This window comes from Cibotium barometz, chromosome 12 (genome assembly GCF_041138505.1).
Source record: "Cibotium barometz isolate CiBa-2024 chromosome 12, ASM4113850v1, whole genome shotgun sequence".
NCBI lineage: Eukaryota > Viridiplantae > Streptophyta > Polypodiopsida > Cyatheales > Cibotiaceae > Cibotium > Cibotium barometz.
The window spans coordinates 23,346,456-23,362,366 of NC_141057.1; the positions used below are offsets into that span (position 1 = coordinate 23,346,456).

The 15,911-nt window shown below is 40.1% G+C and overlaps 1 pseudogene; it reads left to right on the plus strand.

Moving 5' to 3' along the window:
- Positions 1-514: 514 nt before the first annotated feature.
- LOC147633193 (25S ribosomal RNA) lies at positions 515-1,360 on the plus strand (annotated as a pseudogene; the record flags this gene model as incomplete).
- Between the last annotated feature and the right edge of the window lie 14,551 nt (positions 1,361-15,911).

Sequence of the window (15,911 nt, forward strand, 5' to 3'; positions counted from 1 at the left end):
ATAGATGAAGAGTGCTATTGTTGTAAACTCTCAAGTGTAGTTGACAGTTGTGTTATGGAATTGGAGAGTGTAATTATACTCAGGGAATGCTAGCACTTTTGGTCAATTTATCTATATTGATCTTTCATATCTCTGGAATGGAACTAAGAGAAAGCTTGCCACTCATTGTTGTTCTGAGTGTCTTCTAGGTCTAAGTCCGGTATATCACTGTTGTTCTGAGTGTCTTCTAGGTCTAAGTCCGGTATATCACTATTATGCAAAATATGTTGAGTGTTCTCATGAGAAAGTGTGTGAGATGTTTAATGGAGTGTGTAGAGAGTGATTTGAGAGAGTGAGTGAAGGGAGGTTCTATGGAGTTATGTTTAGTGTGGCCCCATGACCATATGTAAGTTAGTGTTCCTACCGAAAACTCTGATGGGTGACTATACGTCTCCCACAACATTGCCTTATGGGTCTGATACCATAGACTATTGTCATGCCTTTCTGCTATGAAGGAAAACAACGAGACACATGGACCAAGGAGTCTAACATGTATGTGAGTCAGTGGGTGGCGAACCCATGGAGGTGGGATCCCCCTCATGAGGTGCACCATCGACTGACCGTGATCTTCTGTGAAAGGTTTAAGTAGGAGCGTACCTCCTGGGATGACCTGAAAGATGGTGAACTATGCCTGAGCGAGGTGAAGCTAGAGGAAACTTTGGTGGAGGCTCGTAGCGATATTAATCCGCAAATTGTTTGTCAGACTTAGGTATAGGGGCGAAAGACTAATCAAACCATCTAGTAGCTGGTTCCCTCTAAAATCTCCCTCAGGATAGCTGGAGCTTAGCTTCTCACAATTGTATTAGGTAAAGCGAATAATTAGAGGCATCAGGGGTGAAACACCCTTGACCTGTTCTCAAACTTTAAATAGGTAAGCAACCGGGGTTGCTCTGTTGAACCCCGGTGGTGTGGAATGGGAGCTCCAAGTGGGCCATTTTTGGTAAGCAGAACTGGCGATGCGGGATGAATCAAAAGTCGAGTTACGGTGCCAAACTGTGCGCTAACATAGATTCCACAAAGGGTGTTGATTTATTAAGACAACAAGATGGCGGTCTCATGAAAGTCAAAATCCGCTAAGGAGTGTGTTGTAACAACCCACCTGCCAAATCAACTAGCCCCGAAAATGGATGGTGTTGAAGCACGCAACCTATACTTGGCCATCGGCATGAGTGCAAGGCCCCCAATGAGTAGGAGGGCATGGGGGTCATGGCGTAGCTCTGGGCACGAGCCCGAGTAAAACGGCCCCTAGTGTAAATCTTGGTGGTTGTAGCAAATATTCAAATGAGAACTGTTGAAGTATGCATTGGAAAACCCCAAATTCAAAACCATTGGTTGATGATGTTGCAAGAGTACGCTTAAAGGAGGTAAGTAATACCTTCACAGCTACATATGCTAAAGGCATATGTGACAAGGTAGGGATTAGCTCCAAATCCTATGCTATGATTTGTAAGCAATTGGATGTAGGGTTTAAGGCTGTTCTTAACAAGAGATGGGTGGTGCCCATCCCTAAACTGTTCCATGTAAAGTAGGCACGAAAAGATCTTAATGCAAAAGTCTTAGACACAAATGGTGAGCTAATGCATTTGGAACATACACAGATGCTTAAGTCTAGATACAAAGGAAGTTCCCTTAAAATTGCATGTAGACAATAACTTTATATTGAATGTATGCAAGCTACAAGCAGCAATGGTAAAGAGTGCAGAGGTAATCTTCAATTTGTTTTGAAGCTTGATGAGAGTGAAGTCGCTAGGGCCAAAAGCTTGAATGTGTTAGCTTGACACTAATGAATAGGGCATTGGATCCCAACATGAATTTAAAAAATCCAAAATATTTCAGTGTGTAATCGGAGAATGAAATATGGTGGCTTGCTACATTTGAGGTACCAAAGGAGGACCATGAAGTACTTAAGATTTTTTAAACTTAGCAGAGATACCAAATATTGTACGATGGCAAAATAATGGGCTAAAGTTTTGCATGTCAATGGATTTGGTGAATACAAACATTGAAATGTATGTTTGGTGTTTCAAATTCAGCATCACTTGAGTTCCCTTGCTTATATTGCATGCAATCTAGAAACAAAGGCAACGATGGGAAGAAACAATGGATTGCAAGGACAGGACAATGTGGTGTTCCAACACGTGACCAGTGTGTTCAAAGGAATGGAATGTTGGTGCCATTAGATCCTAAGTGAGATCCTATTTTAGAAATACCCTTAACAAGGGTCCACTTTTGCACCTTGCATTGCATAGTAAGGATAATAGAGATGTTGGTGTTTGAGTACGTGTGTTTTGCCTACAAGCTGTAGCCAACTTCAGATGCTGATGCAACATCTAAGAAGATAGAACAAGTCTTGTCTGATGTTGGATTGCACTAGGGGCGAAGTCAAAATAAAAAAGGACGAGAAAAGTCAAGAAAGAATGTAAAATGCAAGAAAAGTGATGAGCTACGGTGGATCAAATGCAAGATTCAACATCATTAACAAGTGATTAGATGATGATTAAGATGAGATTAGTGGGCAATTAACTGATACCTTAATGTAGGCAGCATGGATACTAAAAAACCAGCAAAAATCTCATTAGGCCAATGCCTCAATTTATACAAGTTTGTCCATGATTTGCTCCAGTGATTTGTTCCTTGATTTGTGCCACCTCCCCTACATTTGGGGCAACACCTGATCCTTGATTCACTCCACCTCTTTTGCTTGATTCTCTCCACCTCTTCACTTTTCCCAAAATATCTCCACACATTCTAGATCTTCTCATGCTACTCTTTATTCTCTCCCAGTAGAAGATACCTCTCACCTTTTCACTACTACTCACTCATTTACAGACTCTCTTTTACAGCCTCTTGCTAAGGCCTTGCTCCCGCACACACCCATTCACTTGTATATTTCAACACCTCCCCTCAAGTGAATAATCCTAGCACACTTAGACTCTATGCCAAGTTTCCCTCTTACTTGGTAGCCCGCGACCAGTGCCTCAAGTCCCTATCTCATAGTCCTTAACACTATCTCTCCATGTGTCCAAGCCTTACTACAAGTGCCCGTGACCTTGAATAAAGTACTCACACATACATCTACCACATGGCCTACATCATTGGTGGCTCAAAGGTGGTTTTACTCTGTTGGGACAGGTTACATTGGGTTGTGGGGTTTCTCTCTCTTTCTCTCTTAGAAAAGATGATGTGACTCTACTTTCTTAGGAGTCTCCCCACGAAGTTTGCCGATGCCGATCCTTCTTGTTGCTGGGTTTGCTGAGCAGTCTCTTGCCATGTGTCTTGGCTTCCCATAGTTTTGGCAAGTGAAGGTCCTTCCTCCTCCCCTGCCTCTTCCTCGTCCTCATTCTCATGAGAATCCTCCTTGGGTGTAGAATGCTTTTTCCTCTCCAGTTATTGGGTCCATTCCTTTCTTCTCCTTGACCTTGGTCTCTTGTTCTAGTAGATCTCCTTCTATCTCATGTAGCTTTAATTTTGGTACATACTTTAAGGTTGCCACGATGTTTTCATATTCTCCTTTGTCCTTACTCTTCAGAAGCACTGTTAGTACCTCATCATCCTCTACCTTCTTACCAATGGTTGCCAGTTGTTGCTTAATGCTTTTATATTTGTTCAAGTGTGTGGTTAGAGGTTAACTTTCCTTCATGTCAAGTTTGTAGAATTGTATTAGCAGATTTATCTTTGAATTTTTGCTTGAGTGCCAAATAATTTATTGAGTTCATCCCATGCATCTTTTTCTCGTTGTATCCCTATGATGTGGTGAATGATTTCATCATTTAAAGTGAGTGCAATAAGTCCTAATGCTTTCTCATTCTTGCTCTTCCACTCATTCTCCCCAATCACCTCTGGGCATTCATCTCTTCCCTCAACTACCCCCTACAGAGTTTTCCTCATGAGCAAATACATGGTCTTTGTTTTCCATGTATAAAACTGCTCCCCATTAAATTTTGCTATTTATTGTGCCATGCTCATGATGATGTGAAGGGGGTATTACCTCGATCCAATTCAAGATTCAAGGGCAACAGATTTATCAGCATACTTTTACCAAAAATTACATAAAGCCAAGTGTAGTTGATCTCTGTACTGAATGGTTTGAGTATCAAACCATCTCTAAATTACAATCTGAAGTGATATGGATCTGTATTAGATACCCAATGGTAAATTTGAACCCTCAATTGTACCAAGACATAGTGATTAATGTTGATTAATTACTGATTAGTAAAATAATCCCATGTTTTGTGTGTAGAAAATAGAGTGTGCGAGGAGGCTAGATTTGGGGCCGTAGAGTTCAAATGAGCTCAAATCCTTTCAAAAGTCATCAATAGTAGTTATTCTAGTAGAGGATCAAGCCAGGAAACAAAAGATTTGACCAAACATTGAATGTTTAATCTCTGTTTTACCAAAGTCACTTGCAGATTTGATGCAGATCTTGATGCCACTTCTTCATGAGGAATTTTAGAAGTCTGAGAGATCACCAGCATGTATAGAATCCTTGAAAACACTTAGGGCCAAGAGGAATTAGACTAATTCCATTGGTATAAGTGCAGATCTCAGTTTTCCTTTAGAAATGGGGTGCCAACAAAATCATACAAATTTGCAGGTCTAGGCGGCGATTTGTGAGATCCTTGTTCCCACCGCGCAACAGATTCGGGATGCTAGTAGCGGAAGTAGCACATCATGTGCGGGTTAGGGTCCCACACTCAGGGCCTCGTCCACAGATATCTGGACAAGAGACTAATCCGTCGATTTTTCCAAAACCAAACCCAGAAAAACTTCCTTTACCCAGAAAGCACTGACGATTCCACCAAGATAACTTTTTACTCTAACGTAGTCAAGACCATTACTGATCAAACTGATCCGACTGCACCTATAAAGATACTCGGTCAGATCAAGGAAGAAACTTGCACTTGGATCATTGGGATCAACGCTTTTTTCCCCATCAAGAGGCACAGCCGTTGATTCCTATCCATAGAACAATTACTATCCGGGATTTACTTCATCTATCGTAATAACAGAAATTGAGTCTCGGTTTACGGATCCATCAGTCCAGCCTAACCCCATCCAGTCCCATGGGTTAGCCAACCTCCCAACCACTGTAGTGATACAATCCAATTTGGAATTTGGTTAGGTTTTGTCCCGGGTACCAAGGAAAAGAGTTCCAAGGCCCCCTAGCCGGAAGTTCATGCAAACATAAAACTAGTCACACCACACCAATATAAAATTAACTTTTTCTCAGCATCAGCTAACTTTAAAACAATCCTTTAATGAAACCATTATGTCACTGATGACAATCCTCAAAGTCTCTGGTTGAATCCTTATTTCCAGCATCGGTGTACTTATGGCATCATTGGCAACCAGAACGCTCACCACCTAAGGGGCCTTTTTCATAGTTCCTAGCTCATAGTAACCGGCAATATATTCACATATAAAATCAAGATGGAATCCTCGTTGAAGATCAGCAAGATCAATCAACAGATCCGTATAAGAGAGCCATAGACTCATCCGTTGAGGACCAGCAAGGTCAATCAACCAGATCCATGCCCGGTTTTAGAAAACAACTCTTACTCCTTGTTCCAATATCTTCCACGACGCATGTGTGGGTATCTTCGGCGACCCAGAGCCCGAGCACAGTATGGTCAGCACCCTCTAGGATCCTTCGCCGCCGCAGGTGACCTAGCGCTTCACTCATAGGCCGCTTCCTTGGTCCCTCATCCACCATATCGGAAGCTCACCATTTAAATCGAACAGAGACTGGTCAAGACCTCGGTCGACCTTGCTACGCGAGACGTCTTCCATTGACTCTCCGTCAGCAGTTGCAACTTTATCAGATTGGTCCCCATGACCTTAATCCACAAGACGGTCAAAATGCTTCCCTGGCATTCTTGACATAAAACAGTCATTTACAAACAGGTCACAAAATACAGTTTCTATATCGAACTCTCGTCTTTCCACATTATCCCTCCTCAGTCCACATTACTTATTCCACATTGCATTCATATGTGTACTCATTCTCATCCATTCAGTCATATCGAGACGACACATTATTTCACATACACATTCACATTCATTATTCTACATACACATCCATGTTTGTATATCCACATCATACATCCAATCCCATATCCGCATTCATACATACACATCCATATCCACATCCATACATCCACATCCACATCCACATCCACATTCACATCCATACATCCACATACATCCATTTTCACATCCTCATTCATACATCCACATCCACATACATACATCCACATCCGTATCTACATCCATACATCCATACATCCATATCCACATCCACATTCACATTCATACATACACATCTACATGCATACATCCATTTTCACATCCTCATTCATACATCCACATCCACATACATACATCCACATCCGTATGTACATCCATACATCCGCATCCACATCCACATTCACATTAATACATACACATCTACATACATACAATTTTGCCATAGCTCCGCTATTATGACTGATAAATCTCAATTTATTTTGAAGGATAAAGCTTATCATTTAGGGAATGATTAGAATCATCCCTAATAGGATCATTAATCCAATAATGGATTGAATCATCAATATTCATGAAATACATAAACTAAAAGCATAGAAAAAAGCCATTAATTTGGCCTCAAGCATAGATTAATCTTGGATTAAGAAAAAGCTTTATGAAAAGCTTCATTTGGATTGAGAATGGGTCATGAGTATGACCATTTCTTGAGTGAGAGAGAAGTTACATAAAACCATTAGAATTAAGCATAAATGAAAATTTATGTAATTCTTAATTATCATTAATCAATTAACTTCAATAGCATTCATCAAATTATGTAACTCTTCACTAGCATTCATCAATTAACTTTAATAGCATTCAAAAACCATTCCAATTAAGCTTCTCAAGCTTGAGAGGGGTTGAGAAGAGAGAAACATTGAGAAATTATAGAAAAGATCTAAATTCACCATTTACCTTACAAATTTCTTGATTCTTTGTTCACGGTAGAGGCCCCCAACCAATCAATTGGTTTAGTATGTTGATGGAGCCACCAATGGGGATTGAAGAAAGAGGGAAGCTTTAATTTCTCCAATTTGGAGAGAATTTTAGAGAATAGTAGAAATTAGCATTATTTCAGCATAACTTTAGTATAGTAAAATTCTCCTCTTTTTTTCAAAGGATTCATGTTCTATTTATAGGAGAGGGAAGCTCTAACCAAAGCTAACTGATTTCTAGAATTTTCCAGATTTCAGTTTGGTTGAATTTGGACTAGATTTGGACCTAGTTTGGTTCCTTTTTAATTCGGTTTGGTTCCATTTTGATTTGGTTTGGTTCAAGAGAGAGGAGAGATAAAAATATCACAATATTTTTGAGTTTAAAACTCATTCAAGCATGTGAAGTATGCACCTCCTTTAAGGGACTCCCCTTCCTTACATATGTGTCAAAATGGAATCATTATATCCAAAATATCTCATATTTTTGATACTACTCATAGTTTCTTACTAATAAACCTTATACATAGTCAACTCTTCATCTTATGTGAGCATCTTAAGGTCCTTTATACCCATTTCCAATTAATTCCAATTGCACATTGGAAAGTTCTTTTTGAATTTCTATTTTAGGGGAAACACCATACTAGTGAATTTGGGAATTTTCCAATTCCCATTTTTGAATACTTAGAAAAGGGGACATGGATAACATGTTTGTAAGTTTCTCAAAACCCTATCATATGACCTATCATTGGAAAGCGCTTGGAAAATGGAATCTAAAGAGCTATAAAGCGCTCATTTTGGATTAGTGGTGTTCAAGTTATGGTTAATCCAAACTTTTGACCACGTGTCCCAAACTTGTGGGAAATTCCCATATTCCCCAATATGGTGTTGGGAATTCATTTTTATATTATTAGAAATTTTTCTATCTAAAAATATTCAAAATCTGAATATTCTCTCTCTAGAATATTTTCTCTCTCTATGTCAAAACAAGTAGAGACAAGATCTTTTATATTTTTGAAGAGGGGATTGATTACAGGGGAAGATGCTGGATATCTTGAGAGGCTGGGGAGGAATCTTACATTCTCTCCTACTTGAAAACGCGAGATGTCCTCATCTCGCAAACTGGGGGTAATTTCGTAAAATGCACGAATATTAACCACCAAGAAAAGTCTCAAAGAGAGCAAGACTCAAGACAAGAACAAGATTTCAACTTTATTCACTCTTGGAACACATATACAGCAAGGTAGAAGAATTTTTACAATTCCATAAGCCCATCCATCATATGGTCACAGAAGTAGCACTCACAAGTAGCACACGTATAAGGTAACTCATCTCTGAGAATAATTCGGTCGGTTATTGCAGTACCTATCTCATTGGTATGAGGGGACCTAATAAAAGGACCTCTAAGAGGCAAGCCGAAATTGGGATAAAGGCATATCTTCTGGTGATGAGGAAGAAAACACGCAAGTAAGAAGACCCGCTCAGAAAATCCACCATGCCTTGAACTCATCACGCAATAGTATCGGGGACCCAAACCCAAAGCTTCAATAACCATCGCCAAGCGGACATTGTTACGAAAGTGCTGCTGGCCCCACGGTGTTACCCTAGTTATGTCTTGATAGGTCCGCCATTCGGTTTGAGCTACAGAAGTTCCCAAGTGAGGGAAAAGTGAGCGCTCATACAGTTCTATAAAATCCTTCTTCACAGACTCGCTTGCATCTTGAAGGTGAGAAATCATCATGGATAAAACCAATTCCTGCTGCCAAGCCATAAAGGAGATTAAGAAAGAAAGGAGATCGATGGAAGTAAGATTACTGCGAGTGACAAGTAAGAGTTATGACTTATATAAAAGAAGGAACTAGCATAACCTAGAAGCCAACGGGGTATCTTGCCACTGAAGTTTTACCATCTTTCCATGATTTGGGTTTGGCACATATTTATATAGAAGGCTTTCATGAGATACATTATAAACTTTGAGATGATGAGGTAGAAAAAGCTTGTAGGCTAAGTCACCTACTTCCAGTGAATTCCGATATGGTCCACAATATCTGGGGGATAACTTCTTATACTTCCCAAAAGATAAAGAATTTCTTTTGGGCCGTACTCAAATGAAGACCATATGTACTTCTTTGAATTCTCTCGCTGTCCTCTTCTTATCTGCATACTGCTTCTGTCGATCCTGCGCAGTCTTTTAACTGATGACCAATTCCTTGGCATCTAAAACACCGGTTCTTACTTTTGAACTCATCGTTCTGAATCCTTAAAATAGGTGGGGCTCCTGAGAAAGTATTCGGGGGAAAGGGTCTTCCTTTTTAAACAGAATCTTTCTTTTAATTTAGAGAGGGAATAATTATAAGATCAGAAAGGGAGGTTCTTACTCCTGTATGCCTCGAAGGCTGGGGGAGGAATCTTACATTCTACCCCACTTAAAAAAGTGCGAGATGTCCTCATCTCGCAAAGTAGAGGACAACTCTTTTTTCTAAGATCCAATTTATTCTGGGGTTCCTTATATTCTGGTCAACCCGACAGAATACGGGGATAAATATCCCTTATATAGAACTCATCATTAAATAGCGATTCATTCAGATCATATCATTCATATCTTTAACATGATAATGGTCCATTAGACCAAAAAAATTTCCTTCTGAACATTCCTCCACGGGAATTTCAGTTAAGCAAGTTCTCAATTTGTCATCCCTTAACTTGATCTACCGTGTCAAGTATTAATAGTAGCAATTTGATAGCACAATCCACTAATCTCATAGTGATTTGCTGAAATCATTATCATCACTTATCATCACAGGGACTCGTCCCAATCATCCACATTGTGGCTTCGCTCAGCTTATTACATTTCAACCCATTTTCAGGGATCATCATTTTTCAATCAGAATCCAAATCAATTCATCAGTTCCCAAACAGAATTAAAAATCATATCAACCACATTTGAATTCATCAACTGGATAGCATTAATGCTTATAATTTCAAGTCTTAGATTTACTCGTATATACTGCCGGTAAAGAGCTGCAGTTATACCCTCGGTATATGCGGGTAGTCATGATACTTGGAATTATAAGGTAAATACCATCATGTCTAGGCCTCAAGCAAGTCAGGGTTCCATGTAATTACGGTACTTCCATTTGAAGACCGAATTACTAATTTACAAATTTTCAGATTGAATATCAATTTGTATGAATTATATCACACAATTACAACCTTTTTGTGCTTCTTGATAAAATTTTGACATATTTGGCTTCTCAGTTGATCTTTATTAACCAATTCGCTCTGATACCAACTGTGAGATCCCTCTTCCCACCGCGCAACGGATTCGGGATGCTAGCAGCGGAAGTAGCACATCATGCGCGGGGCTGGGTCCCACACTCAGGGCCTCGTCCACGAATATCCAGACAAGAGACTAATCCGTCGGTTTTTCCAAAACCGAACCCGAAAAAACTTCCTTTACCCGGAAAGCATGGACGATTCCACCATGATAACTTTTTACTCTAACGTAGTCAAGACCATTACTGATCAAACTGATCCGACTGCACCTATAAAGGTACTCGGTTAGATCAAGGAAGAAACTTGCACTTGGATCATTGGGATCAATGCTTTTTTCCCCATCAAGAGGCACAGCCGTTGATTCCTATCCATAGAACAATTACAATCCGGGATTTACTTCATCTATCGTAATAACAGAAATTGAGTCTCGGTTTACAGATCCGTCCGTCCAACCTAACCCCATCCAGTCCCATGGGTTAGCCAACCTCCCAACCACTGTAGTGATGCGATCCAATTTGGAATTTGGTTAGGTTTTGTCCAGGGTACCAAGGAAAAGAGTTCCAAGGCCCCCTAGCCAGAAGTTCATGCAAACATAAAACTAGTCACACCACTTACACACCCAATATGAAATTACCTTTTTCTCTGCATCGGCTAACTTTAAAACAATCCTTTAATGAAACCATTATGTCACTGATGATAATCCTCAAAGTCTCTGGTTGAATCCTTATTTCCAGTCATTCATTCATCGGTGTACTTATGGCATCATTGGCAACCAGAACGCTCACCACCTGTTCACTCAGGGGCCTTTTCCATAGTTCCTAGCTCATAGTAACCGGCAATATATTCACATATAAAATCAAGATGGAATCCTCGTTGAAGATCAGTAAGATCAATCAACAGATCCATATAAGAGAGCCATGGACTCATCCGTTGAGGACCAGCAAGGTCAATCAACCAGATCCATGCCCGGTTTCAGAAAACAACTCTTACTCCATGTTCCAATATCTTCCACGATGCACGTGTGGGTATCTTCGGTGACCCAGAGCCCGAGCACCGTATGGTCAGCACCCTCTAGGATCCTTTGTTGCAGGTGACCTAGCGCTTCACTCATAGGCCGCTTCCTTGGTCCCTCATCCACCGTACCGAAAGCTCACCATTTAAATCGAACCGAGGCTGGTCAAGACCTCGGTCGACCTTGCTACGCGAGATGTCCTCCATTGACTCTCTGTCTCAGCAGTTGCAACTTTATCAGATTGGTCCATGACCTTAATCCACAAGACGGTCAAAGTGCTTCCCCAGCATTCTTGACATAAAACAGTCATTTACAAACAGGTCACAAAATACAATTTCTATATCGAACTCTCGTCTTTCCACATTATCCCTCCTCAGTCCACATTACTTATTCCACATTCCATTCATATGTGTACTCATTCTCATCCATTCACTCATATCGACGACACATTATTTCACATACACATTCACATTCATTATTCTACATACACATCCATGTTCGTACATCCACATCATACATCCAATCCCATATCCGCATTCATACATACACATCCATATCCACGTCCACATCCACATCCACATTCACATCCATACATCCACATCTACATGCATAGATCCATTTTCACATCCTCATTCATACATCCACATCCACATACATACATCCACATCCGTATCTACATCCATACATCCATATCCACATCCACATTCACATTCATACATACACATCTACATGCATACATCCATTTTCACATCCTCATTCATACATCCACATCCACATACATACATCCACATCCATATCTACATCCATACATCCACATCCACATCCACATCCACATCCACATCCACATCCACATTCACATTCATACATACACATCTACATGCATACATCCATATTCACATCCTCATTCATACATCCACATCCACATACATACATCCACATCCGTATCTACATCCATATCCACATTCATTCATACATCCACATCCACATTCAAATTCATACATCCATTTTCACATTCCCATTCATATAACCACATACGCCTTCATATCTATTCTTTTACATCACATCCATTCTCGCCCTATCACAACCCATATACATCTTATCCCATCACATACACTTCTTACCTCATCCCATACACATCTTATCACATCTAAACTCCTCTTATCACATCCTAACTCATCTCATATGCATCTTATCACATCTCATACACCTCTTATCACATCCTATCACATCTCATACACATCTTATCACATCTTAACTCATCTTATCACATCCTAACTTATCTCATATGCATCTTATCACATCTCAAACACCTCTTATCACATCCTATCACATCTCATATGCCTCTTATCACATCCTATCACATCTCATATGCCTCTTATCACATCCTATCACTTCCCATATCTATTTATAGAATACAAGAGAATACTTATATTTGATATAAGATTTCTCTACACATTTATTTATGCATAAATTCCATTTAAGGAGACTAACACTTTCGAAATAAAAATCAATCTTTTATGCATCTTCCTATGCATAAATTAATTTTAAATGAAAACGACACTTTTGAATTAAAATTCAATCTTTTATGCATCTTCTATGCATAAACTCAATTTAGTTGAGAATTGACACTTTTGAATTAAAAATCCATCTTTTACAATTAGACAAATTCCTCTTACATGGAGTTGATGGACACTAATGCTAAGCTAATGAATGCCTGGTTGCTCAATTTGGACAAATATTGAAGGAATTAGAGCAAATTTTCTACTGGTTTTTCTGGTTTTTCTGGTTTTTCCAAAAATAGAGAAAGGGGTTTTCAAAAATTGATATGTACACATGCCAGATGGTGTTGATACTCTACATTGAGGTTGTTTAGGTGTCAATGCAAGTTTCCCATACTTGATTGCACCACTACATTGTGATTTGGAGCCGTGGAAGCGCATCAAAACAGGATACCTCGGATTGCGTGAGACAGTTCATCTTGGATGCATACAGGTTGATTTTCTACATCAAATTTGGAGTTTGTTGGCTATCTTGGAGTATCTGGAACATTCATTGGAGTGTGGTTGAGCTGAGGAAGGCTCATTTAAAGATTTGAAGTGTGCGGAAGGTGTATGCATTAAGCAAACATGTCGGATAATCCAGTTCAGATTGTTGGTGAAAAGCTGGATAGGAAGAACTTCCAGGCAAGGAAGTACAAGATAAAGAGTTTCTTGAAAGGAAAAGGATTTTGGAATCTCATTACAAGTGCTGAGCCAGAGCCTGAGCTACCTCGACAACCTACACAGCAGCAGCTTATTGCTCATAAGCAATGGTCAGAGAGAGCATTCAAAGTGCTGCATTATCTGTCTATATGTATTTCTGATGCTATGCTCATACACATACAGGATGCTGAGAATCCCAAAGATGCATGGGATACTTTGGTCAAGATGTTTGATAGAGATACGAGTGCTCGCAAGTCTCAATTGCGACAGCAGATACACAATGTGAAAAGGAATAAAAGGAGCATACATGATTATGTGTAAGAAATCAAGAAGTTTGCAGATGCATTGGCCACAATAAATGCCCCTATGCCTGATGATGATTTGGTGGATATTACCTTGCATGGTCTTGGCAAGGAATACAAATCTTTTGATACATCTACCTCAGTGAGGAGTACAGGTCTACCCGACTTTGATGAGTTGGTTTCACTCTTGTTGGTTGAGGAAATCAAGCTCAGTGATTCATTTCTGGATGCATCTACTAGCCATGATGATAGCAGAAATCAGGCTTTCTACTCGCAGAGAGGCTTTAGAGGCAGGGCGAGATTTGCATCACGTGGACGTGGTGGTAATGGTCGTGGATGGCAGGACAAGCCTCCACAACATAATTTTCAGCCTTCATATGGTGCTCGAGGTGGTCGTGGATATGCACCTCAGAGAGGCAGAGGTAACCCCCGTGGTAGAGGACGTTGGCAAGGCCAACAAAATTCTATGCAAGATGTGGAATGCCATTATTGTGGCAAATATGGTCATATGGCGAGAGATTGTTTCCGCAAAAAGAATGATTTGAGAGGGGGTAGAGCACAACGTGGTGGTCATTATGGTGGAAATTATGCACAACATGGTGGTGGAAACTATGCATCAAGTAGTAATGATGGCACTGCAAATCATTTGTTTGCCATGAAGCATGTTGTGGGTTCGATGATGACAAATGCTGAGAATGATGACACATGGTATATGGACTCAGGAGCATCAAACCATATGACATGTCATGGTGAATGGTTTGAGCATATGAAGCCTATGGATGTAAAAGGCTATGTGGAGACAGGTGATGATACCCAGCATGTCATTACACATGTTGGAAGTGTACCATTGGTCATGCACAATGGTCAAACAAAATCTATGTCTGATGTATTGTACGTGCCTTCTATCACAAAGAGCTTGGCCTCAGTTGGTCAGGGATTATAGGTTCGTTTCAACGAGCATGGATGCTTCGTTGAAGATTGCAAACATGGATGTAGAGTCATTGCTAAAGGCAAGAAAGAAGGCAGATTGTTTAAGCTGGATGCTGGAATTCCTGAGCTAAAATCAGCCATGTTCTCCAAGAGCAGAAATGTGGTACAGGATATTGATATGTGGCATAAGAGGATTGGACATGTCAATATAGAGAGATTAAAGAACATGCAAACAAGAGGCATTGTCAATGGATTGCCTAGGTTCAAATATGATGGACATATGCATGTTTGTGAAGCCTCTCAGTTTGGAAAGCAGGCAAGGTTCAGGTTTCCTAGAGAAGGAAATATGAGTAACAGGCCACTTGAGATAGTACACAGTGATGTATGGGGTCCTGCACAAAACCCATCTATCAAAGGCAGTTTATACTATGTTACATTCATAGATGATTTCAGCAGGATGACATGGATATACTTTCTGAGAGAGAAGAGTGAAGTGTTGGAAAAGTTCATGGATTTAAAAGCTTTTGCAGAAAAGCAATATGGCTGTTGGATTAAATGTTTGAGAACAGATGGAGGTGGTGAATACACCTCAAAGGCTTTTGAGCATTTCTTAAGGAAGCATGGAATAAGAAGACAATTGACTTGCAGGTATACACCTCAGCAGAATGGTGTGGCTGAGAGAAAGCATAGAGTCATATGTGAAGTGGCTAGGGTGATGCTCAATGAAAAGAGCATGCCAGATTACTATTGGGCAGAAGCATGTGCTACTACAGTGTATATATTGAATAAAACACCTACAGCAGCCATTCATGGAAGCACGCCAGAGATGCGGCTTACAGGTTACAGGCCAGACATTGGACATCTTAAAGTTTTTGGATGCATAGCTTATGTACATGTGCCTGATGAAAGAAGAAGGAAGTTGGATCCTAAGGCAGAGAAATGTGTATTTGTTGGATATGCACAGGATCGAAAGGCATACAAATGTTATAATCCACAAACTAGACAAGTGGTCATCTCACGTGATGTGGTGTTTGATGAGCTTGCTAGTTGGTACAAAGCAAAAGATGAAGGTGTCATTGAGTCACTTGAGACTGATGTGCATGTGAACTTGCCACCACAAGCAAGTTCTAGTTCTACTTCTATGTCTGGGCCAGCAGCA